Here is a 26753-nt window from a genome sequence, read left to right as displayed (position 1 = left end):
TCAAGTAGGTAGGTACATCTTATAACTGCTCTGCACCAAATCGGTGGCTTTAAAATTGGTGGCCAAAGTGAATGGAAACTCAAAACCCTGGCTGCTTCGCACCATTTAACCTTACATCATTGTCTCCCTCGCGAAGAACCAAAATTATGATCACATTGCTACGAGTGATTTCAACTACTCAGAATTATATCACAAAATCTACTCACTCAGATCACTTCCTAGGAACATAGGAGAGTCAATTTTGTCTTAGTTCATGGCATTCGAAACTTCTTTGTACAAGTGCCTTGTAGGTCATAACATTGTAATTTTCAGAGCCTTTTACAGACGTGGCTTTACTCCATGTTTGCATGGGCAAAGCCTCCTGTATTCTTTCTTCCCTCCTAGCGTAGGCGATAAGATGCTGGTGATTCAAAAAGCCCCAATAGAAGCCGACACCGAGGCCAATGTTATCTGAAACTTCACCGTCTCGCCAGCTTCCCATTCAGCCCATACCTGCTCTCCTGCAGCTACTGTTGTGCTCGAATGCTTGATTTTGTGTTTATTTGATAGGGGTCTTTTTTATTTCCCATTGATGCTCCGTAGAGAGGAGGGACCAGTCTATGTTTGGCTACCTTTTGTGTGTATCATGTGTATATACTCGTGTGTGTATGTGTGTGAGGGCGTGTGTGTGTGTGTCTATGTTGAATATCTTGTTTTTGTTTTTTAGGTGTTTTGTTTTGTCCTGTCTTGTCTTTGTATTTTGTTTCCAAGACAAACAAAATTTGTCTAGGTAGCCCTGGCTGTCCTAGAACTCTGTAGTCCAGGCTGGACTTGAACTCACAGAGATTCACCTCTGAATGCTGGGATTTAAGGTGTTGAATGTCTTCCTCAGTTGCTCACCACCTTACTTTTTTGGGGGGGGCAGGGGGGGCAGAGTCTCTCACTAAACCTGGATCTCACTGATTCAGCTAGACTAGTTGGCATGTCCTTTGCTCACACGTCCCTGGTCCTGGGATTAGAGGTGCACCCTGCAGCCCTCCCCAGCTTTTTCCCATGGGTACGAGGGCTCAAACTCAGGTTCTCATGTTTACACGAGAAGCACACTACCCACTGAGCCATTTCTTCGGCCCTAATCTCCCTTCTCTACCCCTACCTGTTCACAGCGAGAGCAATACGAGCAGCCTTAGTAAGGCTTGGCTAGATGAACAAAGCCGCTTGTGGCACTACAGAGTCCACCGTTTTGAGGCGTCTGCTAGAGGTTTCTTTGTGGCCTCAGCATTACCAACAACAGTATTCCCCCTAAGTAGCTGTTTTTGTCTTACCCGGTGGATACTGCTGTCCATCTGACTATTATTTTCTTGACCTGCTTGGCTGCTAGGAAGCCTTGGACCAAATTTTAACAGATGCGGAGAGCTTCCTAGTATATGCTTTGAGTGTGGGCTACTTTGCCGTTTGTGATTTCTGTCTTTTCTTATTCTTCTCTAGCATCCTTGTAAATATCCGTGCTTCAAGGTGTACACAGGCTTTGCGACTGCCTTAGTACCTCTGGCTGCAGGGCAGGTTAGGAAAAGAAAACAGTTCTCAGAGTAACTGCCATCAGCGTAGATCTTACTTACTTTCCTATTGCTCTGAAGTGACTCCATGATCCAGGCAACTTGTAAATGAAAGCCTTTAACCAGGGTGTGCTTACAGTGTCAGAGGGTGAGTCTATGACTATCAAGGTTGAGAACATGGCGGCAAGCAGGCAGTTATGACACTGGATCAGTAGCTAAGAGCTTATATCTTAAGAGTTGGAAGCCGGGGTCAGGTTGGGGGTTGGGACTGACAAGGGCTTTTGAACTCTGGAAGCCTACCACCAGTGACACACCTCCTCAGGCAATGTTACACAACCAAATCCTCCCAAAAGCAGGCCCATCAACTAAGGACCAAGCACTCAAACATGAGTTTATGGGGCCATTATCATTTAAGCAACCACAATATATTTCTGGTGTGTGTGTGTGTGTATGTGTGTGTGTGTGTGTGTGTGTGTGTATGTTGTTGTTGTTGTTTAATTTCAGGGTGAAGTCGTGTTAAGTATTGATGTCTGGTGGTTAAGATGGTCTTAACAAAAAAGAACCGATGGGGACTTGTGGATTCTGAAGACTGTAAGGTCCTACAATGACATGAAGTGTAGACCTACATTCACATCCTGTTGAGACTGTGAGGAGAGAGAGAGAGAGAGAGTAGCCCAGTAGAACCTTTATAGAAAGGTAGCTTCACTTCTCTAAGAGTCTGCTTGGGTAGGTCTTTACTTCTGGGATTGACTAAAGGTAGGGCTACCACTGACTTGCCACACACAGTGTGGCTTTCCTTCCCTTACTTAGAGTTGCCAAGGAAGGGAGAACTCATTTCCCATGCGGACATCTCGATCCAGGCTAGGCCTCATCAGACATTATTTTGGCTTGAGAACTACCGCCTGACTCACGCACACAGTCCCTGAATTAAAGCTTAGGAATTTAGTCCCAGCCGCAGCTTTCTCTGAGCCGAAGTGACTGAATTTGTTGCACCAGCAGCTGCAGCAGCGACCTTGTGCCTTCTCTCTGTGTGTGTCTGAGACTTTCATGACCTCCCCCCCTCCGTTGGGGGAGGGGGTCTTTGTTTATGCATGAAGCACCACTTTCAGTTCGAGTCATGATTATGTGACTTTTGGTATTTGCCCTGTCCTCACTCTGGGCCAACACAAATATGTTATCACACTGGACCTTCCTTAGCATAAGAATGACTTTGGAAGGCCCCAAGATTTTCTAATAAACAATAATGAGGGAAATGAGAGCACCTGCAAAAGGAAGGAAAGCCTCCAACTGCAGATTGCGAGATAAGACGTAACAAAGCCAACCTCGGTCTTGTGAAGCGCTGGTCTCGTCCAAGAATGTGGAATGCTAGAAGCACTTGTGTGGAATTCCCTGTAGCCAGCTTGTTCCAACACAAGCAGTAGGAACCAGCCAACCCGGGAGTGTTGTCTGCCTCACTGTCACTGAATGAACCCTCAGACATCCAGTAAGGGAGCCTCTGCCAGACACCCCACCCATGAAGGAGAGAGGGGACAAGTTCCTGGCACCTTAAACTTGGTATTAAACTCGAGTGGGTAATAGTGGGAAGGGCCACTCCCAACCATCCTCTCTCATGCTCCAACCATGATCCCTCTCAACCCAAAGCAACCCACACGTGAACAGCCACAGCCTGGCTGTCAGAGGCCTACTTCTGAAGCTTGTCGCTGGGTCTGGGGAGAAAGAGGGTCCCTCTCTTTCCAACTGTACAGACTTTACTTGCACTTTAGTATTCAATGTCCTCCCTTTTATCTTCCGAAAATAATCCAGCCAGACTAGGGGCTCTCCAAATTGCCTTGATTGCCTAAATTTTATTTCTCTATTCCTAAGGAAATTTAAGCTTTTCCTAAAAGCCTCGTCTGACACTCTGTCTCTCCTTCCAATCCCTGAGAAAACAACTTGTTCAGCAGCTTGGATGAGGTTTAAGGTAGAACACTGGCCTGAGTGTGTAAGGTGGGGACTTGAATCTACTCTGGGGCATGAGGTGGGCTGGGAGCATGCTCCGGGCTTACATTTCCGGGTCACAGGTCACAGTGTGCCGGGTCAGATCCAACTGGGTTCATATGGACTTCCGTCTTCAGACATCTTAGGTAAGGTTCTTGCTTTCCTCATCCGAGGGAGAAGAGACAATTGCTCTCCTCTCCCCAGTTCTTCCGGTTTAGCTGTTCTTGTCTTCTTCCGCCATTGCCATCTCTCTTTGCTTCTGTGCCTGCCTCTGTTCCGCCATTTCCTGTTCCTTCACTGGGTAGGTAATGTTCACTTCACAGGGATCAAGGGTCTTACTACCTGAGTTTCTGTTTCCCCTGCCTTCTGTCTCCTTTGTGACCCCCGAGGCAAGGTCGGAGGACCTGTGTCACTTGGCATGAAGACATTCCGCCAGTCTTTACAGGTTACATTAGAAGACCCCAGCTGCACCGGGCTGCTCGGAATGAGGAACACTTGGATTTCATTCTCCAAAATGAATGTAACAATATTCAGTCTTTTAAAACGTCAACCTGGGCTTAAGCAGCGGTGGCTTTCGATTCACTTAGAATGGGCTCGCCTTAGGGACTCTTCTCTCTGGTATCATTGAGGAAAGACTGGGGATTAGAAAGGGGGAAGTGGAAACAAAGAGGAGAGAGAGAGAGAGAGAGAGAGAGAGAGAGAGAGAGAGAGAGAGAGAGAGAGAGAGAGAGAGAGAGAGAGAGAGAGAGAGAGAGAGGAGAGAGAGAGAGAGTAAACGTGTGGTTGGCAGAATTTGGAGATAGCCGATAAGTTATATTTTAGGAGAGGGTTTTCTCAGGTTTTTGAAGGTCAAGCTCTGCCCTCAATCATGAAGAAGCCAACAGAGGTAAATAAGGCCAGAGTTTCTTACCAATGCAGTTGCCGATTTTCGGGGGGTGGGGGGGCAGAATGACTCAGGAGGAGTGTGGCGTTCTGAAAGGGGAGGGGGAACTGAGTTTTGGGGATAAGTTAGGGACTAGGACGAGGGACACAGGGTGGAGGAGACAAGACCACTGAAATGAGCAGGAAAGGGAAAATTGCTGCATTGTAGGGGAACAGAGATCTGACATGAGCATTAAGCCGCGTGGTGATGTCATTCTTAACAAACGTCTTCTTGCACCTGTAAGTGCTTAACCTCTGCCGAGGTGGACGGCAGTAATTCAGATGGGCATAGCCGCTGAGTGCAAATGGCTCTCTAGATTTCCCCATACGCCTTTTCTGTCTGAAACCATTGATAGCTGTGAAGAAAGGGGACGGAGGAACCCTCTCGCTCAAGGGTGTAGAAGACGCTTTGCTCGTCTCTAAGCCCTTTGATGAAAAGTTCTTTCAGGAAAACTTAACCTTACAAGGATTCCAAAAAGCCTGTCTTGCTTTTAAAACTTGCTACTCATGGAGATGACAACGTGAGGCTGCGCGGCACAAGTTCAAACCTGATTGGCTCCTGCCTTCCAGTGCTTTTTTTTTTACTCAGCGTAAAACAGGATGTATGTTCAAGTGATTTTTTTTTTTTAAAAAAGGTTTATTTGTTTCTACTTAATGTACGTGTTTGCCTGTGTATGTGTCTGTGCACCACATTCGTGCTTGCTGCCCACAGAGGTCAGCAGAGGGCATTAGAAGCCCTGGAATTGGAATTATAGGTGGCTGTGAGCCACTGTGTGAGTGATGGGAACTGAACCCCGGTCCTTTGCAACAGCAGCAAATGCTCTCAACCACAGAGCCATCTCTCCATCCAGGTTTGTTTACTTTTAATCTTCTGAAAATACGTTTCTTAATGACAGTTAATATTTATTAATCCTATACGGCTGAGAAGAATCAAAGGACAGTTAGTATAGGTAGATCCTTTTTATTTTTTTCATTTGTTTTTATTTTATTTTGCTTTGCTGCAATTTAAAAGGCACAGGCTCAGCTTTCTGGGTCACATCAATGAGACCACGTGCAAGGGATTGTGTTTCTATGGAAAGGGGGGGAAGAGGAAATGTAAGACCCTGAGAATAGGTTAGACGTGGTCTTCTGACCATGACATGGTTGTTACGATCATACCCTCACGGCCACTGTGGTTGCCTGTGCGAGATCAAGACAGTCAACATTCAACCATGGCTGTGGGAAGGGTTCACTGGACTCCATCCCTATGTGAGAAGCTATTGGCAGTCGATGGCTGCTGGGGGAGGAAGGGTCATTTTTCTTTGATGTGTGGCTGCTGACAGGTTGCTCTAGGAATGGTCTTGCATTCATGTGCATATAGGAAACACTAATTAAACTCTGAGGACTGGGGAGGAAGAGGAGGAAGGAGAAGAAGACATGATGCTGGGTGGGGAGCACTGAAGGGGAGTACTGAGGGGTTATGATCAGATTTGGGATTCATAGATAAAAATTGAATAAATGAAATGGAGATAGAAAAGGAAAGTTTGTTCTCTTCCTGGGTGACTATCTTTTTTTTTTTTTTTTTTTTTCCGGAGCTGGGGACCAAACCCAGGGCCTTGTGCTTGCTAGGCAAGTGCTCTACCACTGAGCCAAATCCCCAACCCCGTGACTCTATCTTGATAGAGGGCGGATCTTCCTCTATCAAGAGGAACATCCTTTCTCTTGGGTTTCACTTTCTGTTCTTTTTTTGCTTAGTATAGTGCTTCAGCTTGAACTCTGTTTACATTTGGTCCATTCTTGCCTTTAAAATCACCTGCTGAAATCTTGATATTCCACTCCTGCCCTTGATTTTTTTTTTCTCTTGAGACACGGTTGTTCTAGATAGCCTGGGCTAGACCGAACCTCACTAAGGCCAGGCTGGCCTTAAACTTCTAAGTCTGTGGCTCCCCACCACCCAATAGAACATCACAATTCTAGTTGTGTGCCCACATACCCAGCTGGTTTGTTTCCCTTTGAGTGGAAACTGTTGGGCTCTTTCCCAATACTTAGAATAAAGACCGCTGTTCCTTTCCTGTCTCTCTGCAGCCCAGCGATGGCAGTCCCACACACTACAGAATAAGGTTGTCTGTGAGTCTTTATCCCATTCCTGGGGTGCAGCAGCGTAGTGCTTCTGTACAGTGTTCCACCTCCCCTTCATCTTTTTGTTCACCAGCTAGAATCTTACTCTCCCTTTGAGACAAGGTAGTCTCCAAACCATTCCTATTTCGTGTTGGCTTTTGTCTCTGTCCTAGTGCAGATTGAATTGAAAGGCTATCTATTCTAGGACAGCTTCCTCTAGGCCCCAAATGCTTTTTCTCACCCAGAAATTAAAAGAGTTACTGTCTGCAGGAGCCGGGGAGTTCTGTGAGCTTTGTGGAGCACTATGGGAATGACCTATTTGGATTCGAAGCTTTATCATTCCAACTCCATTATAGCATAGCCTGTTTACATTCGCGCACACTTCCAGCTTCCCTTATAAATTGTAGTTTCTCTTTGGGCAAGGATGTAGTCTTCCTTAGTTCAGAATCCCCAGGGTCCGGTCTAGAACTTGGAACAAACTAAATGCTTTACACGAGGGGAATGAGCCTGAGACAATGTCTGGAGCCGGGCCAGGACGTGACCTCTGATGAGCTCTGACACACGGTGGCAGGGCTTCTCAGCTCGATTGCCTGTCCTTGTTGAGCGGGAACTTAGCCATGTTGGGACACACGTTTACCACCATGTGGGGTAGAATCGGGGTGCCAAGGGTGTGGGGGTAATGCTAAAGGCATTTAATGGGTAGGGTCAGGAGCAGTGACGCTAAGGCTCAGGACAACCACACCCATGTGGAATTGTCTCGTCCCCAGTGATTTATAACCTCGGCAAGAAATGCTCTTCTCAGTGCTCGTGATTTGGGTGCCTGTCCTCTCCTTGGCTACCTTTTCCTCTGCATTCAGACTCTGGGGTCCTGAAGAGTTTGAAGAGGAACAGAAAAGGGCAGTTTCCTTTTGTTCTCCATATTACCTGCTTGGAGCAGCCTTGGGTTGCTCTTTACCTGGCCTTCCTAGGGGCAGGCACCAGTGGAGTTTATATAACCACAAGTGAGGGTTCCAGGTAGTGTGAAGATCCAATAGAACAGCGGGACCTGCAAGAGAGGACATGAGAGTCTCGACCCTTGACTCTGTCCCAAAGATATCAAAACACCCTTTGGTTGGAACATAGAAGAAAGGGGTTGCCAGTCTGCCCTGTTTATGTGGAACAAGCCAATCGTTTCCCCTACATGCGTGGCTGATTTTGTTTTATCTTCTGCAGCAATTATTCCTCTTTTTTCCCCACAGACCAACTAAACGTACTCTTTTTCTTTTTTATGATCTTTGTTTTGGCATTTTTTGTTGTTGTTGTTTCTTATGTTGCTGCATAATATCAAAATATTTTCTTCAAAGACAATTTCCTTTAAAAATAAAATGTTATCAGGAGAGAGACTATGTTCACAGCTGGTAGAGGCATGATTATATAATCACCGTATGGGGAATTAAAAAGCAATTTCAAAATGTAGCCCTAGCATCCAAAGAGAAAAATCAAAGGAAACATTCCAGTTTTTTTTTTTTTTTAAGAGAAAAACTTTTAATCAAATGAAGTGTTTGAACTCTATTTGGGCTTTGTAAGTTTTGTTTTGTTTTTTGTTTTTTTGGCAACTTTCTGTATGTGCATGTTTTACTTGGTAAGGCTTTGAAAGAGATTATCTTAGCGTGCCTAGGGGCTTCCTGAGAATGTGGGTCGCCTTCTAATTCCATATAAAATAGCCTTGCAAGGAGTCACCATAACCTTTTGGGTGTAAACTTACCATGCAACTCTTTACTTTTATGACAGTCTCTGTTGTCACTCTCTTTCTCATTTAAATATCATAAATCTAAGTGGAAGCACACCATGTTAGATCCAGAGTGGACTCGGAGCCTGCATGAGGACTGAAGTTGTGCCTACTTAACAAAACAAACAAACAAACAAATAAACAAACAAAAGAACCCAGGGGAACTTCCTTCAGCTCTTCCTAGACCCTCCCTGTCTGTCCACCCACCAAATACCAGGCCTTCTTCCTCTCTCTTTAGAAAACAAACAGGCCAATAAAAAAAAAAAATCATCAAACCAGAATTAAAAACAAATAGAAAAAAGCCCAAAGAAAAAGCATGAAACGCACATAAACACACACACACACACACACACACACACACCCCATAAAGATCCCACAAAACTGGAAATTATAATATGTAATCAAAAGGTTAAAAAAAATGCCCAAAGTATCCAGAGACAAAACATCTCCAAAAATGTCACTGAGTTCATTTTGTGCTGGGTGTTTTGCTGGGTATAGGGCCTGCCATTAAGTGTGGTTTGTGTACCTGTGAGTCTCCATTGGAGAAAACTATGATTTTTTTTCTTTGTGAGTGGCCGCCCATCAAAGATACTTATAGGTTAAGAACGGGAGCTCATGTCCACTTTCCCTCTCACTGCTGAGATCCATCTGGCTTGGGCTCATGCAGGCTCTTATGCAGACCGTGCTACTACGGTGACCATGGGTTCAGTCCTGTTGTGTCTGGAAGGCACTGTTTCTTTGGTGTTGTTATCCATCTTCAGTGGCTCTTAATGATCTTTTCACCCCTTCTTCTTCATAGTTCACTAAGCCCTGAGAGGAGAGGTTTAATGAAGACCTCCCATTTAGGACCGAGTATTCCATTTAGGACTCTTTGCAAATTGTCTGTCTGGAGGTTTCAGTGTTTGCTCCCATTTATAGCAGAAAGGGGTGTCTATGATGAAGGCTGGCTGAGATCTAATCTATGGTTGTAGTAGAGTGTCAGAGGAGTCATTTTTATAGCTACATTCCTCTAGAAGAGCCATAGATCTTCCTCAAGATCCAGCTATACCACTCTTCAGCAGAAACCCAAAGGATGCTTCATCCGATACAGAGACATTTGCTCAACCACTGCTCATGGCTTCTCCATTCATAATAGCCAGACATGTGAAGCAACCTAGATGTGCATCAACAGATAAATAGATAATGAAAATGTGGTAGATTTATACAATGGAATATTACTCAGACGTTGAAAACAAAAACCAAACCACAAAATTCGCAGGTAAATGAATGGAACTAGGAAAAAAAATCATCCTGAGTAAGTTAACCTAAACCCCAAAAGACAAATATGGGATGTATGCTTTTATATGTGGATGTAAACTTTTTTTTAAATCTTTACTTATTTATTATGTATACATCATACAGCTTTCTGCCTGCAGGCCAGAAGAGGGCACTATGTCTGATTATAGATGGTTGTGAGCCACCATGTGGTTGCTGGGACTTGAACTCAGGACCTCTGGAAGAGCAGTCAGTGCTCTTAACCGCTGAGCCCTCTCTCCAGCCCTGGATGTAAACTTTTAAGCCTTTGATTTTGTTTTCTCCTAGGTCTATAATCAATCTGGTCTCAGGTTCTTGGGCACTTGAGCAGTGTCAGGCATGGACTCTATCATGCCCTTAAATCAAAGCACATAGTGCTTGGTTACTCCTACAACATCTGGACCACTACTGCACCAGTGTGTTGTGCAGTTAGGTCACCACTGTAGAGAGAAGAGGTCCTGGCTGGGTTACTACCTACCTTTCTTCTTTGGTAGCATGCGAAGTACCTGCCAGTACCCTCCAGTCAATTTTTAAGTTAGGCACAAGTTCAATGCCTCCCTGTTCAGTAAGATATGTAAATGTCGTCTTCACAAATAGAGCCTTATCTTCAGTGTGTAGGGAGCAACCAATAGCCTTGGCAGTCATCTGAGGTGTTTAGGGGTTTCCAGGGGGCCCGTTTGGCTAACAACTCAGACTTAACCCCGGTATTGGAGGTTTCACTTGGTGGCAAGAGATGCCTTTGTTGGGGCTTTGTCTCTGCATCACCATTATTTGGTGATTACATTTAGAGTTCATTCTATCTATTTATCTATCTATCTGTCTGTCTGTCTATCTATCTATCTTTATATCTATCTACAAAATACATATTCTTAAATATACAACACATATTTAAGAAGCTTCTATTATAGTAGGTTTCATAGGACCCCCTCAAATGGCCCTTAGTTTTAGCCATCCATATCCATATCCTCCCCATATCCATCCCTCATTTGCCTCTGCCCTTCTCCTCTCTGTTTAATCCTCCCATTCCAGTCTCTTCCCCTTCCCCCAGCTCTTATCAGCTGAGTGACCTCCCTAGCCCTTGTATCGGTTGAGCATGAGCTCAGGCAGTCTGGTTCATAAAGCTGTTTTAAATCTTGAAAGCATAAAAAAAAAATCAGACTTTATAAAATTACTTTTTACAGTTTGCCTAACTCTGATTCAGAATATTTTAATATATTATATATATATTGATTATGTGGCAGTAAAATAATCAAACCTGCAATCCTAATATTATATCTTGAGCTTGTCTAACAAACTGACCACCATCATTGGAGTTGAGAGGCCCATTTCGGTCAATTTGCATGATGCAGAATTTGAAATAATTTGAGATGGTTTTCTAAAGCACATTTATCTGTGTTTTATTTTCTGTAAAGTTTGAGTCTTGTTTAAATACTCATATGCAATTTTTGTAGTTCTCATATCAAGTTACACTGAATATTTTATAAGGACTGTGCTCCTATTAGTCCAACAGAGACAAATAATCATAGACAGGCAGTGTACTTAGAGCTGGATTCTTTTTAATCTTTCATGGAAATTCTCTACTATAGTTGATTATGAGATTCAGGCTGTATGTACAGCAATGAACATCCTTAACCTTGTATCTGTCCACCCACTGCCTTACAGCAACCTTGTATCTGTACACACACACAGACACACACACACACACTCACACACAGAGCCTCACAGCAAGCAACTTTGTATCTATCTACACACAGCCTTACAGCAACCTTGTATCTACACACACACACACACACACACACACACACACACACACACACACACAGACACACACAGCCTCACAGCAAGCAACTTTGTATCTATCCACACACTGCCTTTTTGGAAGATGAAACCAAGACATTATTCAACAATCAAAACATTCTCACTCTAAAAGAGAAAGAGAAAAAAGAGAGGAGGAGCACAAAGATAAGGACCAGTGAGTAACTGTCTTTGTGTCCCATCTTATGAACGTCTGCTCAGCACTGATCAGGATGAAATGTCATATCTGAGACCGATGCTTATCTCTTAATCATCTTTGTTTCTTTGGTTCTTTGGGTCCCCCTCTCTTCTTTTATTGTAAGTGGCCTGGGGCTTTGATCTAGTGATCAGCTCTGCCTTACAGCATAGGTCTTTGCTTTGGTAGAAGGACATGGGTGTCCCCCGAAAACCTAAGTAGACAAGTGCTCGCTTCTTCTGTGGTGAAGACGGAGGCTAATGGGAGTAGCTCCAGAATGTATTGTCTCCCGTTAACACGATGGGGGACGGAGAAGTCACACGGCGTTAAGACAGTGCACCCACGAGAACAAGTTTGATGTACAGTATCGATCTGTTTCTCATGTCCCTTGCAGGACTGCCTTGAGCTTACAATTTTAAATTCCTCTTTCTGTATTGTTGCCGACAGCAAATGTTTAGAATGATCTTTCAGATTCCAAATCATTTTCTGGTTAAAAAGCATACTAAAAATAATTTTGTTTTATCTATTTGTTTGTTCGTTTGTTTGTTTGTAACTATATAGAAAATGTAAAAGTGACTCACAGACTGAACCAAAACCTACACAGTTGTCTATTAGCCTAAATAATGCTTAGAAAGGCAAACAAACAAACAAACAAATAAACCACAAAGAACAACCAGAAGTTCTAAATGTTTTCTTTGCAAATAACATTTCATATTTTCTGATCATTTAAACCATTTTCTTTAAGAAGAAAAAAGAAGAGTATAATGTATACAGTGAACTGTCTCCACACTATGAAAGAACACATAAAACAGCCACTGACTGGAGTACTGGTTCTCAACCTGTGGGTCGTGACCTCCAAAGACCTTTGGAAAACACACATAATTATATTACAACTTATAATAGTAGCAGATCACAGTTACGAAGTAGCAATGAAAAAAACTTCATGGTTGGGATGGGGGGGCGGATTCGCCACAACAGGAGGTGCTGTATTAAAGGGTCACAGCATTAGGAAGGTTGGGAGCCAGGATTTGGAGGAACGCGCTCAGGTAGCAGATACTAATACTATTCAGTGCCATGTATTGCAACCTTAAAGTTAAGGGGGTCATAAATAAAGTGCCTTGGCCCTCCGATGACTCTGAAGTTTCATGAGAGGCGCCCTAGAGGCCTTCCTTTTCAATGAAGATCCACACGTACATTCTTCATCAGCCCGTAAGCAGTGGTTTTTTGTGTCTGTGTATCTTTAACTAAAAGGATGCTCGGGTATTCGGGTGACCACACTAGTGATCGGTTTGTCATTTGAAGTGACACCAGTACCTTTCTGCTTTCCAAACTAAAAGCTGCATAGATGACTCAATCCATATACTTCATAAATAAGTTACTAGAATGGGGGAGGGGCACAAAAACTCTGTTTATTCCTAGCCACCATTTCCTCCTTTATTGAGAGATTTTACTAAATTTTAGAAAGTGTTGTTGAAAGACCCAGCTTAGAAAATCAAACCAGCGACACATCCAACTTCAGCCTGTGGACCAGACATCTCCACAGGCTTCTTTCCATTCCGAGCACCAAAGGTTTGTGCTTATATTGTTCTTTATATTTTTCACGAGCAGTAGATTTCTTTTTTTAAAAAACTGGGACTCCCGAGTGGCTTCCAAGCCAGTCCCGAACTTTATACGAAGGGTTCATAACCCGAATTCAAGCTGGAGGTAGTGTTTGCAATTCTAAAAATGTCAACATTTGTCATTGTGAATTATGTTTCCTTTAGGGAATTCCTTTACCGAAGAGAGGCAGTCATTTCTGACACTCATCAGACGCCTCTGTGCTGACCCTCTTCCAAATGGGGCCAGCTTTCTAGGTTATTAGTATTTAAAAAGAAATAACCACTCAGTGTACCATTTCAGTAAATAACGACCTACGAGACCTCTTAGATTCTCAGATGCTTGCCACCGGTAGCAGTGGATTAGCTTGGGAAACATTACAGGGCTTTGCTCCAGTCAGCTGAGCAATGACTTGGTTTTCTTCATTCACAGTTTTTTCTCCCCCCACTTAATCCCATGGCTTTGATTTTTTTTTTCTTGTTAGTTCCTATATATAAAGATTAGAAACCGCTTCTGGCTATGGCAGAATTAACATGCTTTTAGATGAAATCCAATCCATTGTAAAAGGCTTTGTTTCGAGCCACACTCCTTGTTGAATTTGGATGGCTGGGAGAGGGACGGTAGTGAACTGGGAACAGAAATTGTGTTGCTCAGCTTTTTAAAAAAAAAAGCCATGGCCATGATTTTGGGAGCGACCAGGCAAATTCAACCCCGGTGGGTTTATTTAAACCTTTTAAGGAAAAAGAGGAAGTAGCCGAAGATAATTACAAGTGCAGCTCTGTCTTTGCTTCTGGAATACCTTTGACCGCTGCCCTCACATAGGTCCTGCCATTCCGAAGGTGGGGGACCTGAGAAGAATTTTTGGCATCTAACAAAAATGATGGTTTTGTAATGATTCTTAATACTTGCCTTTAGGCAACTCGTTCAGTAGTGGAAAGGGGGGAAATTATTTGGCTCTCACGAGGAACCGGAACACTGATTTCTTCCTTTTTTTCTTTTAAAATGTAACTGGTTAAATTTCTGGAGAATTTCTGAAAACGTATTACCTTCTCCCGAATGGTAAATTACCTGATGATGTACGGACCAGGAGAGACTCTGAGACGGAAAGGCAGACACGGGAGTGGGGATGTGTTTGTAGGTCGGCCACAGCGGGAAGCACGGAGCATGTTTGGAGTTGGGGCGGGAAGCGCACGCTCCTTGTGGTGCATGCGCACACACACTGTGGACAAGAACCCCAGAGTCTGCTGAAGGGTCGCGTGGAGCCACAGGCAACAGACTCTTGAAGTGTTTGAGTCATGCATGTTACACCTTTATGTCTCTTTCAACTCTTAGGAAAGGCCAAACGGCCACAAATACTCCCTCGGTGTTCTCTGGAGTCGCCTATGCCTTGCATACCTCCTCCTAGATGTATTTAGCAGGTTTCTGTTTTGGTTTGTGTAAATGAGTTTCATCTCAAAGTAGCCATGACTCTTCCGTTTCTAAGCCCACTCTTAATGGATAACCCTTACTTCCTCACTTCCTCATTTCCCAATCTGAACCCTTCAAGCATTTGCTGTTCTCCTGTGTTTAACATTAGCCGTAGATGGTTCTCAGGAGTCATTCAAAGATGGGAAATGAGTTTTGTTTTTTGTTTTTTTTTTTTTTTTTGTTTTAATTGACTTGGCTGGGAGGTGTTCATATAGAAGGGATGCCGGGAAAAGAAAATGAGCAGACATTCTAGGGAAGTGAGGTAACTGTACTGGGAGGGAGGTGGTTCCGGAAGTTTCCGCTAAGATTGAACTCCAATGTTAACCAAACATGAATCTTCCAGTTTTGGGCTCATTGTTATGTGACAGAAAGAACTTTGTGAACATTTAGCCTTTACCCCCCTATAGACTCCTCCAATCTCCAGCGAGTGTACAGACTGACTACTTGTTTTTGGAAAACTCTAAAAAAACTACAAAGAAAGAGAAGCCCCCCCCCCCCCTTCTCCCAGAAAAGACGATGGCTTCATTGAGCTAAAACCCAGATGACTCAATGAAACCTAGGTTAAAGAGAAAGCCGGAAGCGCTGGGCTAACGAGGCTGAGTTTCATGTGAAATGAACTCTTTATACTTGGCTAGGAAGAAAACCATCAGCGTGGAAGGTGGCAGCACCAGGACAAGTGCAGATTAGGGGGAGCCGTGGGAAGAGAGACTGGTCAGTGCGCAGTCGGCCACGGCTCGCACACAGCGTGTGCTAGCTGAGCGGAATGAAGTATCCTTCGAGCCGCAGTTGCCAAGTCTTGGGCCAGTTCCTTTTAATGTCATTTGTATTAGGCTTGAAGATTTGCTTTGAAATCACAGGAAGACAGACTCTATATAAACGGACTGGCTATTGTTTTCGCTAATATCGTTATGCCCCTCTCAATCCCCAGACAACAATTGAACCCAAAGCAAGCGTCTGTCAATGGAGCCTGAGGTCAAGTAAGGTCACTTCTGACTACAGCCAAACTTTATGTAAACTCCTGGAATGAAAGCAAAGACCGCTAATATTTTTTTTTGAAGGCGCACACCTCATAAAAACATAATTGAGAGGCACACAGAGAGAATATTATTGTTTTTCTTCAAAGAGGTACAGACTCGTGTCCTATTTTTTTTTTTCTTGGACAGGGAGTGGCTTAGGCAGGGTTTCTCTCTCTGTCCCCTGATTAATGCTGAATCTCCGCGGTAGCAACAGATTCTAGGTGGGTTTTTATACTAAATTTTGATGCTGTTAGCGGGGAAGGAGGGCTCATAGGTGTTCAGTTCCATGTGATGGACGCTTTTAGGTCTTGCTCTTAAGACTTCTCAGTTCAAATATGATTTTGAAACTAGATCTTGCTTTTCTGGTGTGTTTGGATATTCCATGTTTGTTTGGAGGGGGGATGTTTGCCCGGATACCGGGAAAGGGAATAACACTCGAAATGTATATAAGAAATACTCAAGTTAATAAAAAAAAAGAAAAAAAAAAGAAAAAAAAAGAAAGAAAAAAAAAAAGACTTCTCAGTGAGAAAAGGAAGTACTCCCCGTGTCACCAGATGCACGTCTTCCTCATTGTAATGTGCCGCTAGAGGCCTTTACGTTTCTAGTTAAGTATTTACCCAGCATCATCATAGTTCAAGTTGAGGCCACGCAGACATGAAGCTCGACTTCTGGTGCTCCCGAGTCTTGTGCTAAAACAGTTATCAGTTAACAAATGGGACCTCTCACACTTTGATAGACCATATTGAGACACAAAAGAGTGCTTGATAATAAAGAGGAAGAGAGGGGAAAAGAAAACAAGCCGAGAAAGAAAAAAAATAAGTCAGGAAAACAAGTCGTACAGTATAAACTTATAAACAGCAAATCCCAAATTCAGGGACCTTGACAATGGAGGCCGGCCCAGGTCCACAAATTCCACAAGGTCCACAGTGCCACTTTTAAATGTGCTTCTTTGCAGAATATATGTTTAGTAGAGGACATAGAAAGGAGCTGTGATGAGAGCCAACTTTACCCAGGCTTAATGGTGTGATGTTCAGTTCTACCTGTTCAGCCATAGTCAAACTACAGAGAGGATTGTCCTGCATCAGCTACTGCATACAGCTCAGTATCCTTCTCCTGATGAGGCCACTCCACTGTGATGGCCCTTTATGTCAATAACCTAGGGCAGCAGAAGACTTACCCTTGCCCAGAAGAAAGGACCGCATAAGCCGAGAGAGGTTCTTCTCCTGCCTGTGCAGTGTACTTCTGAATGCTGGTCTCTTCTCGAGAAGGGGTAGTTCTGACATAGAAAGCTACGCAGGTGAATGCGAGCGCTTATTGATACAAATACTGTTTAAGGAGTCTCATCTAATACCTGTTAAGACCGGCAGGTAATATTAAGCAAGTGGAGTGGTCAGAATGGGCTTATAGCAAGTGGCTTCCCTCGGGGTTATCACAGAGAGAGGAAGACTCAAGTATACACACACACACACACACACGCACACACACACACACGTCCACATCAATATTTTTCAAGCTTTTGGTCTTACAAGAGAAGCCAGAAATTTGAGATCTTTGTGTAAAATCTTTTTACTAAATGACTTAATTTTTCTTTTTAGAACACTGTGAGGACCACACAAACATATCTGTGGTGTAGACCATAGCCATTTATGGTTTGTAGCTTTAGTGTGATCAAATACACAAGGCCTATGTTGCTATGAGGGAAAATAACTATGAATATATTATTTTCAGTTCATATCCATGAACTCCTTTTGGCTTAGATCACTTCGATGGAGAATGGTAGTTGCTGTGTGTGCTTTAATATGTCATTAGAGATTTTTTTTTTTTTGTCTGTTGCAAGTTTCTTGGGTTCCTGTGGTTCCTGTGTTTGTTTCAAGTCCCAGAATATCATTGGGGTTACTGCTTGTGGTTAACTCATCTGAATTATAGGACAAGTGTTTCTGCCTGGCAATCAATGTGAGTACCAACCAGAGCACCTACAAAAGGCAACAGTATTTACCAGGCACTGGGGGCTGGCATGCTCCCATTGGATGTAAATACGTTTGATGAAGGTTTTGGGATTGCTAGAGAACTGGGGGCCAATACCACTCTGGGAAGAAGGGGAGGAGGAGGAAGAAGAACAAATAATAATAATAAATAATAATAATGAATAATAATTTTAAAACCAAAACCAGACTTTGCACCTCCTCCAGTGCAGAGCTAATTGGCAGGGTGTGACCTGCAGAGACCCTCTGTGACCTTCGGTATTTCAGAAGTTCCATGAGGAAGCAATGGCTCTGTCTGCCACTGCTGGCTGAGGTGATCAGCAGGAAACTTGACTTGCCAGGAAAATAAGGGAGGGAAGGAGAAAGGCTTCCCCCACACCCCCAACTTATCCAGATGCTTCAGAACCCAGAGCTGATTGGCCAAAGAGACTGATTTGAGTGAGTCTGACTTTTCCTAGTCTGTATAGGAAATAGTGTAACCAAGAGTCTCCCTCCCCCCAGTGGGGGTTAACACAATAAAAGCTTAGTTTTTGCTTAGGCAAAGTCAGCTAGGTACCCAGGAGGTGTTTTCTACTGAAGTTTCCTCATCTCTGGGGGATTCCGCTGTTCCCTAGGGTCTCCTTGAGGTCATCAGCTGGTGAAGCAAGAACTGATTAGCGTTTCTCAGAGCTGGCGCAGGAGCAGAAGTCATCGCTTCTGCCACAGTTGTCTAGAACTTAGTCCAGGGGAAGCCGTATGTCTTCCCATTCACTCTGGAGGAGGAGACGGTTGGCATGAACACCACCCCCTCTGAGCAGAGAATGGAGAGCTATGCCAATATGGCCCTCTCTCCTTTCTTCTACCCTTCTTTCTTCTTTCTTCCAGTGAACCTTTTGTCTCCATTGCTTGGCGTGTGTGTGTGTGTGTGTGTGTGTGTGTGTGTGTGTGTGTGTGTGTATGTCTTCAAATATTAGGGAAGGAAGAAGTTGAGGTCTCATTCAGTTTGGAGCTCACAAACTAATTAGTAATTAGTAATTAGTAATTTAATTTGTAATTTCTGTTAATTTCTCATTCCTGTGGTAAGCTGCTTCCAAAGACCTGTCTTCCTTTACTTTGTTAGTCAGAACTCAGGAATACGCACAGTCATGTAAGAGGTGTGACCAGCGTATCAATTCACCATGCACGTACATCCCCATTGCATCTACTACTGACTGGAATAAACACTTCAATTCATTGATTTGTTGGGCTTTTCCAAGTGGCTTAAGTCAGAAGAGCAAGCTAAGTCATTATTCACCCTGGTGAGTTGTTGGGGTTAATGGAGCCAATGCTCTAATTCCCACAGTTCTTAAGGGAGAAACTAACACCCAGAACAAGTAAGGGACTTGCCCACTGTCACTCCTCCAAGTCATCTTTATCACTGGAAATTCCCAAGTCCCTAAGACTCTAAACCGTCCGACTCTGCAGCCTCACCATCAAGAACCAAATGGTTTCTGGAATCAGATAAAAATTTTCATTGAACTCTTACATTATTCTTGAAAAATTATATCCATGCTTCGTGTATTTTAGATCTGTATTTTAAGAGATTTGTTTATTTTGATTTATGCGTCTGAGAGTTTTGTTTGCCTGGGTACTACATTTGTGCCTGGCACCCATGGAAGCCAGGAGAGGGTTCTGGATCCTCTGGACTGAACTTAACAGGCAGTTGTGAGTTGCCACGTAGGTTCTGGGAACCAGGCCCAGGTCCTCTACAAGAGTGGCAAGACCTCTGATACATCTCTCTAGGTATATATTTTAAGCCACTGCCATTAAAATAAAAGCCCTTAGCTTCAAACCAGACTGGTTGGGGCATATATTTAAAAGACTCTCTAAATCGAAAACAAAGTTTTCATGCTATCAGTTGATATGAGAGCTACAAGTAGTTAGATGGCGACAGACCATGTGCTCCTATGAGACGTGCTTAAATAACATATCTGATTATGAATTCAATGCACAGAATAACAGTGAGAGGCAGTGTTTCTAATGCCAGTGGCTGATGTAGGGAGGCAGTGATATACTCCCCAAGTCAGGTAAAAGACGTCTAAGGCATCATACGCACAGTTATTATGTAATAAAGATGGACTGTCAAGTGGGCTTAAAGTTTTGGTAGAGTTTATCGACCAGATGCAATGAATCTGAGATCAGCACATTTTGCTTTGAAGTTTACTCCTGATCCAGATCCTCAGTAAGAAGGTAGTTTCCAAATCACTGGTCTGTGAATACTGCTTGTGATTAATTACCCTTTTATAATCTTAGGAATTCTGTTCTCTGCTCTATTTTGAATAACTCGGACTCCATGGGGAGTTGTATTTTGGCTGGTATATTTGGGACTGCTAATAAACACCCACTTCCTGTTTTTCTTACTACTGTGTCTAGCAAATTGTAAAATTGCTTGTATTGCCTTTCCGTTTCTTGTGTGTTTAACAAGCCTTGATTTATGTTGTGGAATTATCTGCATCAAAGAATCCTTGCCAACAAAGTTCTCATAGCTTCACAATGTGAGATACTGTATCTGTTTCTTGCAGTACAAGCTTGAAGGATGATAGGAAAAATACTTCTATTTCATCAGTACAGAGGAATTGGAATTTCAGTATTTTGAGCTTTCAATAACTTCTGAGTTTATTTTTCACATGTTTTAGAAGTCATTAATTTTTTTTTTTCTTTTAGCAAGACAGACGGAAAAGAACAGTCTGTTGTAAGTACAAGTCTCAGGCTCAAGTCTAAGCATTGTATTTAACTAGAACAAGGACAATTATTATTGGTATTCCTCTCAGGTTTTTTTTTTTTTTTTTAGTTTGCAGAATTCTCTAAATTTTTGTTATTTTAGTTTTGGTTTTGTTGATAACTTGTGGCTAGCTGGCCTGGTGGGTGTCCAGCTCCTGTGGTATATAGACTGCAGGTTTATGTCCAAGCTGAGGAAATTGTTAGTGTAGGTCAGAGATTCCCCCAGGGAAAGAGGCACCCTGGAGACAGGGTGCGGGTGGGGGTGGGTGGAAGTGTGGAGTGCGGTGGGTAGGGGGAGTGGGGTTGGGGGGAGAGGGGAGGGAGGGAGGGAGGGTGTGAGGAAGAGGGGTTTGTGCTTCAACACCAGCCCTGAGAGGAGCTAACTCTCCTTGGCCATCCAAGGCAGCTACTAAGTGAATGTTCAACAGATACTCTTTCTCTTTGGCATATACAGCGGGATTAATGATTAACGAGTTTCTGAGCCCTGGAATCTTTACCCTTTCTGTACTTACCCACCAGACAGCTGTACTTCATGTCCCCAGGGACCTGACTAGGAATAGAAGGGTTGAAGGTGGTCTGGGATAGCAGGCACATGGGCACAGTCTATGATTTTGGCCCTAGATTGACTGGAGTTAGAGTCACCAGAGGAACAGAACCGGGTGGACCCTGTTCCTTAACTGATGATGGTACTGTGTCTCTGTAAGCACATTCCGAATTGAAAATATTCTAAGTAAAAAAAAAAATGCCTTTAACATACCTGCCTAATCTTGGAGAACACGGTACATACCCTCAGGCAGGGGTTCTCAACCTTCCTAGTGCTGTGACCTTTGAATACAGGTCCTCATGTTCTGACCCTCAACCACAACATTATTCTCACTGCAACTTCAGAGCCATAATTTTGCTACTATTATGAATCATAATGTGAACCTATGATATGCAGGATATCAGATATGCAACCCTAGTGAAAGTGCCAGTCTACCCTTAAAGGGGCCATGACCCCCAGATATACTGAGAATAACATACCACAGTATTTCGGGCAAAATGATCGCACATAAGGTATACGTTATGTATGTATTTTATATACCTAATAAGGTATTGAATATCATTTATTGAATAAGCCCACAATATTGTTTCCCTCCTATAATTAGGCTGTTGAAGGGCAGCTGAAGCTCTGTGATACTTACTGCCCAGAATTAGGATAGAACATCATACCCCGTATCACTAACTTGGAAAACAGATCAAAATTTAACACTCAATGTGTAGTTTCTCAACATGTGTGATTGACAAGTGTGGTAATTGTACATGGAGTAAGTCAGGGGAGCATGCGCATGCTCCTTGGGATGGCCTCTTTCTTCATCAGTCCTCTGGGGGCGGGGCTTGTGTGGAGCTTGATGTAATAAATAATGAATAGTGAATGGGTGTTACTACCCATGCATCCGAAGCTCTCGGTATACAGGGTGGAGACAAGGGTGGGACATGGTATGTAACTAAGATTCAGCATCTGCATTTACTGTGTTGACCATGTTAGAGCTGAGTCTTACTACTCTCCTTCCCTTAGGATTTTCTTTTTTATTGAAAGCATTTTTAATACAATATATTCTGATTTGGGTTTCCTATCCCTCATCTCCCAGATCCCCCCCAACTTTCCCACCTATCCAATTCTATGCCTTCTTTTTCTCTTCAGAAAACAATCATATATATATGTATATATTGAATATATATATATGTATATATTGAATATATATATACATACATATATATATTCAAGCCAGAATAAAACAAATCAAACAACAAACAGAAAAAGGATGTGAGAAACACATACACACATTGAAACACACACATAACCTGCACAAAAATCCCATAAAAACCATAAAGTCAGAAACTGTAACAGGATCACTCGGTTTTTTTTTCTTTCAGTCTGTTTATATGGCTGATTCCGTTTCTCTGTTTGCCTATGTTGACCCATCCCTGCATCTTGGTTACAAAGCCTACTCTATTATTGTGGAAGATCCTTTTGATGTGATCCTGGATTTGGTTTGTGAGTATTTTACTGAGAAATTTTACAGGGAATTGATCTGTAATTTTCTTTTTCTGTTGGATATTTGTATGGTTTTGATATCAGAGTAAATATGACCCCATAAAGAGAATTAGGCAACATTTCTTTTCTTTCTTTCTTTCTTTCTTTCTTTTTTTTTTTTTGAACAATTTGACAAGTATTGGCATCAATTCTTCTTTGAAGGTCTGGTAGAATTCTGCTTAAATCCATCTGGTCCAGGCCTATTTTGTTTAGGAGCCTTTTAATTACTGCCCATGTTTCACTGGGGGTGATATGTCTGTTTAAATCGTTTATCTCATCATGATTTAACTGTTGTAGGTCACATATATTAAGAAATTTATTAATTTCTTTTAGGCAGCTTTGTGGAGTACAGGTTTTTTTTTTTTTTTTTTTTTTTTTTTTTTTTTTTAAGATTTATTTATTTATTATATATAAGTACACAGTAGGTGTCCTCATGTCCTCAGAGACACCAGAAGAGGGCATCAGATCTCATTACAGATGGTTGTGAGCCACCATGTGGTTGCTGGGAATTGAACTCAGGACCTCTGGAAGAGCAGTTGGTGCTCTTAACCACTGAGCCATCTCTCCAGCCCCGGAGTACAGGTTTTTAAAGTGTGTCTTTATGATTCTCTGGATCTCTTCAGTGTGTCTTGTGATGTTCCCCCTTGACTCTAAGTTTATTAATTTGGAGTACTTCTGCAGATCAGTAGGTGACAGGGAAGAACAGAGGTGGGCAGGAAGAAATGCTGAGGAGGGTTTGGGAAAGAGGAAGGGCATCTTGTTTATACCTAAAGGTCCACTGGGAGCTTTAGGTGTGGTGGGGAGGAGGGTTCCTGCAAATTTGTTACTGAAAGGCAAATAGTTATCTGGAGGGACCAGGATGAAAACATTAAGGTCATCCTGTATCTGAACTAAGATTTGGTGTCTCCAGTGACTGAAGTTGAGATGGGAGGAGAGCTACTTGTAAGCACATTGTTACTGGGCTGAGGGTGGAAATGGAGAGATAGTGATGGGAGACAGGAAGGCTAGCCTGACTCACCTAGCTGAGCCCTTGCCAGTGGCCTCTGGGTTGTCCATATTGAAAGGGTTTCTAGTTATCAGGGGCTGACAGTAAAGAATGGGAATACGCTAGAAGCAGGTGGGGGTGAAGAGGTTCCACAGAAAGGAGAAATGGTGAGTCCACCTCAAGGTTTAGTGGAATCCCCCAGGAGTGGAGGTAGGTGCGGGGGAATGGGCCTTCAAGCTACAGCACTAGGATGAGGCTGAAGAGATTTCAGTGGGGGACAAGAATGAGGGTGAAAGTCACCTACTGAGTCCCAGCCCAGGGTGATCACTGGGGATCCCAGAGAGAGCATTCTAGGTACCTGCAGCTGACAGGAGGGTGTGGAAGAAAGGGGGGAAAGGCAGATCTACTCCAGGGTTGGTGACATGGACTTGGACTGGGTAGAAAGAGGGAAGAGAGGCCCCTGCAGTCAACTGTACTTCTCTTAATGTCCTTATGCTTGCTTCCTCACAGCTGACAGCTGGCGTGAGAGTTTCTCTAGGATTTATATCTAATGGTGGATTCCTGCCAGTGACATATCTGGCCATCTTCACCCTCCTCAGATTTGGACATGGTGCTCTACGAATCTGCATTCTTTACTCCACAAGAGGAAGGGCCTTTCTCCTGTGCACTCGCTAGTCTTTGTGGTCATCAGTTTCCTTCCTTCCAGAGAATTGTTTTTTGTTTTTTTTTTTTTTAATTGGTTTTTGCTTCCATTAGAGGGAAAGGTTACAGTTTCTAAAGGGCCTTTTTACAAAAATACAGGGACATATGTGTACACAGGTACAGATAAAAGTGTAAAATGTGCACAGTTAGAGAAAGGGACTTTTTAAGGCCAAACACTCACTATCCAATAAAGACAAATTAATATTAACCAAAAAGGGGGCAGGGGCATGGAGCCAATGAGAGACTATAGTAGGTAAAGGGGTTGTTGCATAACCCTGACAATCTAAATCTGATCCCCGAGTGCAATCCTGTAACCCCATTGTGAAAAAAACAGAACTAATTTAATCAACCTGAGTTGATTCAGAGTAGAAATACAAACACCAATGCCAACATAAGAACCTGATTGAAGAGAACTCTTAAAAATTGTGACAGAGATCCTGAAGTGTAGCTCTTCACGGTTGATGGCTACTAGTGGGGTGGGGAAGGACACAGTCCTCTAAGGGGCTGTCCACTGGGAGTTTGACCATGCTCCAGTGAGTATACGGGCAACACAAATTAAACTTGTTTTCTTCTTACTCCTCCTCCTCCTCCTCCTCCTCCTCCTCCTCCTCCTCGTCTACCTCCTCCTCCTCATCTACCTCCTCCTCCTTCTGACAGGAAGGTCACAAGGGTGGAGGTGAACCTGGGAAGTGAATGTGATTGGGGTGCATTCTGGGAAACTCTCAAGTAACTAATTATGCCGTAAAAAAAAAAAAAAGGCTTTTCATCTTTAGCTTTCAGTGGTTAAGAGCCTTGAAGTGTCTGCTCTTCCAGAGATCCTGAGTTCAATTCCCAGAACCTACATGGTGGCTCACAGCCATCTGTAAGGGGGTCTGATGCCCTAGTTTGCTTTTTATATTCTAAAATCACTTAATTAGATAGGCATATAGAAGCTTAGCATTACACTTTTCTGATGAATTGAATTAATCTGATAACCCTTTGCAGGGGCCTAGAACCATGCTAACACTTTTTAAAGGAGATCTCACACTTTCGTCCTTATTTTCCACGTGCACAAGCTAGACTCAGGCCCTTAGGTTGGTACTGGTGGTCATTGAAATTTAAAAAAAAAATATTGCCAGTATAATCCAAGTAAAAGTGGAGATCTTTATTATTTTAATTTACATGTTCCTTTTTAGTATAGAAGACTCATGAAATATAAGCGCATGTGCGTGCGCGCATACACACACACACACATACAAACACACACACACACATACAAACACACACACAACTATAAAGGATCAATACCCAGGATTCCAAGAATAGAGACATATGTACAAAAAATAGGTACCAAACAATGACAAGACCCAGACCAAAGGTACACCTATATCCAGTGCAAGATCAATATCTGTAATTGCTAAAACAGGACAGCACTATCGGAAAATGGACAAGTGTTAGAAACAGGCGATTCACAAAGTCACATACACCTGGAGATCAGTGCACGTTCCCTAGTTATTAAACGAGTAGGAGGGCTGCAGAAGGTCTTTGCAGTTGTCATGTCTTACCTGCCTTCCCTAGGCCACTCTCCTTGAGAAGAATATTTGAATTTGGGAGGTTTGCCCGGGAGAATTTCACAGGGAATGAGAAAAGCAAGACCAGGCAGAATGAAGATAACCCTGGGGTGCTGGAGGTGGGGGTCTCATCAACCAAGACAAGACACTCTTGCAACTACAACTTACTGATCTAAGTTTCCCTAAGGAAAGGAAGTAGCCTTGGCAGGGCAGACCTGTTTGGCTGGGAGGACTGGGCCAAGGAAACAGCTGTGAGCCATCAGTAGCCTAACTCCTGGCAACTGTGGACACAGCAGGTGCTGGGTGGGACACTTGAAGCATCTACTATGTGCAACTCTGAGATCCAGTGAGTTGACCAAAACACTGTGATTAGGAACACTGGCGTTGACACCCAGGAGCCTCAGATTTAACAATTCCACCGTGTATCTGACAGCTGGGTTAACTGTCATGAGTTCTTCCAACAAGCATTTGCTGAGTTGCCCCAGGGATACCTATGTGGAGACGCTCGTGGGGATGGAGTGAAGGAATACACACAGAGTTACCGTTCGGTGACTACCATTTCTTATTAGTAATTATTGCCAGGAGCATCCAGGACTTTACTTTTTTTTTTTCTCTCAGTGTAATCCTACAAGAAACTCCCTTGAGATGTAACTCTGTGGACGCCTCAGATCAGCAGAACACTCATGAGTTTAGAGGACTTCAGAGAAGCCTCATTTTCTCATCTCAGCTAGAACATGCCATAGCTGTTGAGTGAACTGTTCCCCGGACTCATCGTCAGCCTTTTCCAGCCTAGAAGCCTCATTTTCTCATCTCAGCTAGAACATGCCATAGCTGTTGAGTGAACTGTTCTCCGGACTCATCGTCAGCCTTTTCCAGCCTTCCCTACCTCACAGCCAACGGTTATCTTTTCCTCCTATCTCCTTGTGACTTAATTTCTGCAGGTTTCAAGGCTCAGGCAAGACAAAGAACACTAGTGCTCGACCAGGTGACAGTGGTTAGCAGCCTTTGATACTAGAAAATCTCCCCTCTCCCCCTGAATTTACCAGAATAAAAAAATTTTA

At 43.2% G+C, this 26753-nt stretch overlaps 1 long non-coding RNA gene across 2 annotated transcripts; it reads left to right on the top strand.

Moving 5' to 3' along the window:
• Positions 1-3596: 3596 nt before the first annotated feature.
• Positions 3597-26753, top strand: LOC108352896 (uncharacterized). Of its 2 annotated transcripts, none has more exons than XR_001841296.3 (3): positions 3597-3655; positions 22296-22416; positions 26311-26753. It is a non-coding gene; the product is annotated as an uncharacterized LOC108352896 (long non-coding RNA). The 2 variants fall into 2 exon arrangements; XR_005493905.2 differs by having other exon boundaries at positions 23951-26753.

This window comes from Rattus norvegicus, chromosome 15 (genome assembly GCF_036323735.1).
Source record: "Rattus norvegicus strain BN/NHsdMcwi chromosome 15, GRCr8, whole genome shotgun sequence".
NCBI classification, from domain to species: domain Eukaryota; kingdom Metazoa; phylum Chordata; class Mammalia; order Rodentia; family Muridae; genus Rattus; species Rattus norvegicus.
Note: the sequence above shows the minus strand (reverse complement) of the source record. Positions and strands in the feature narration are given on the sequence as shown.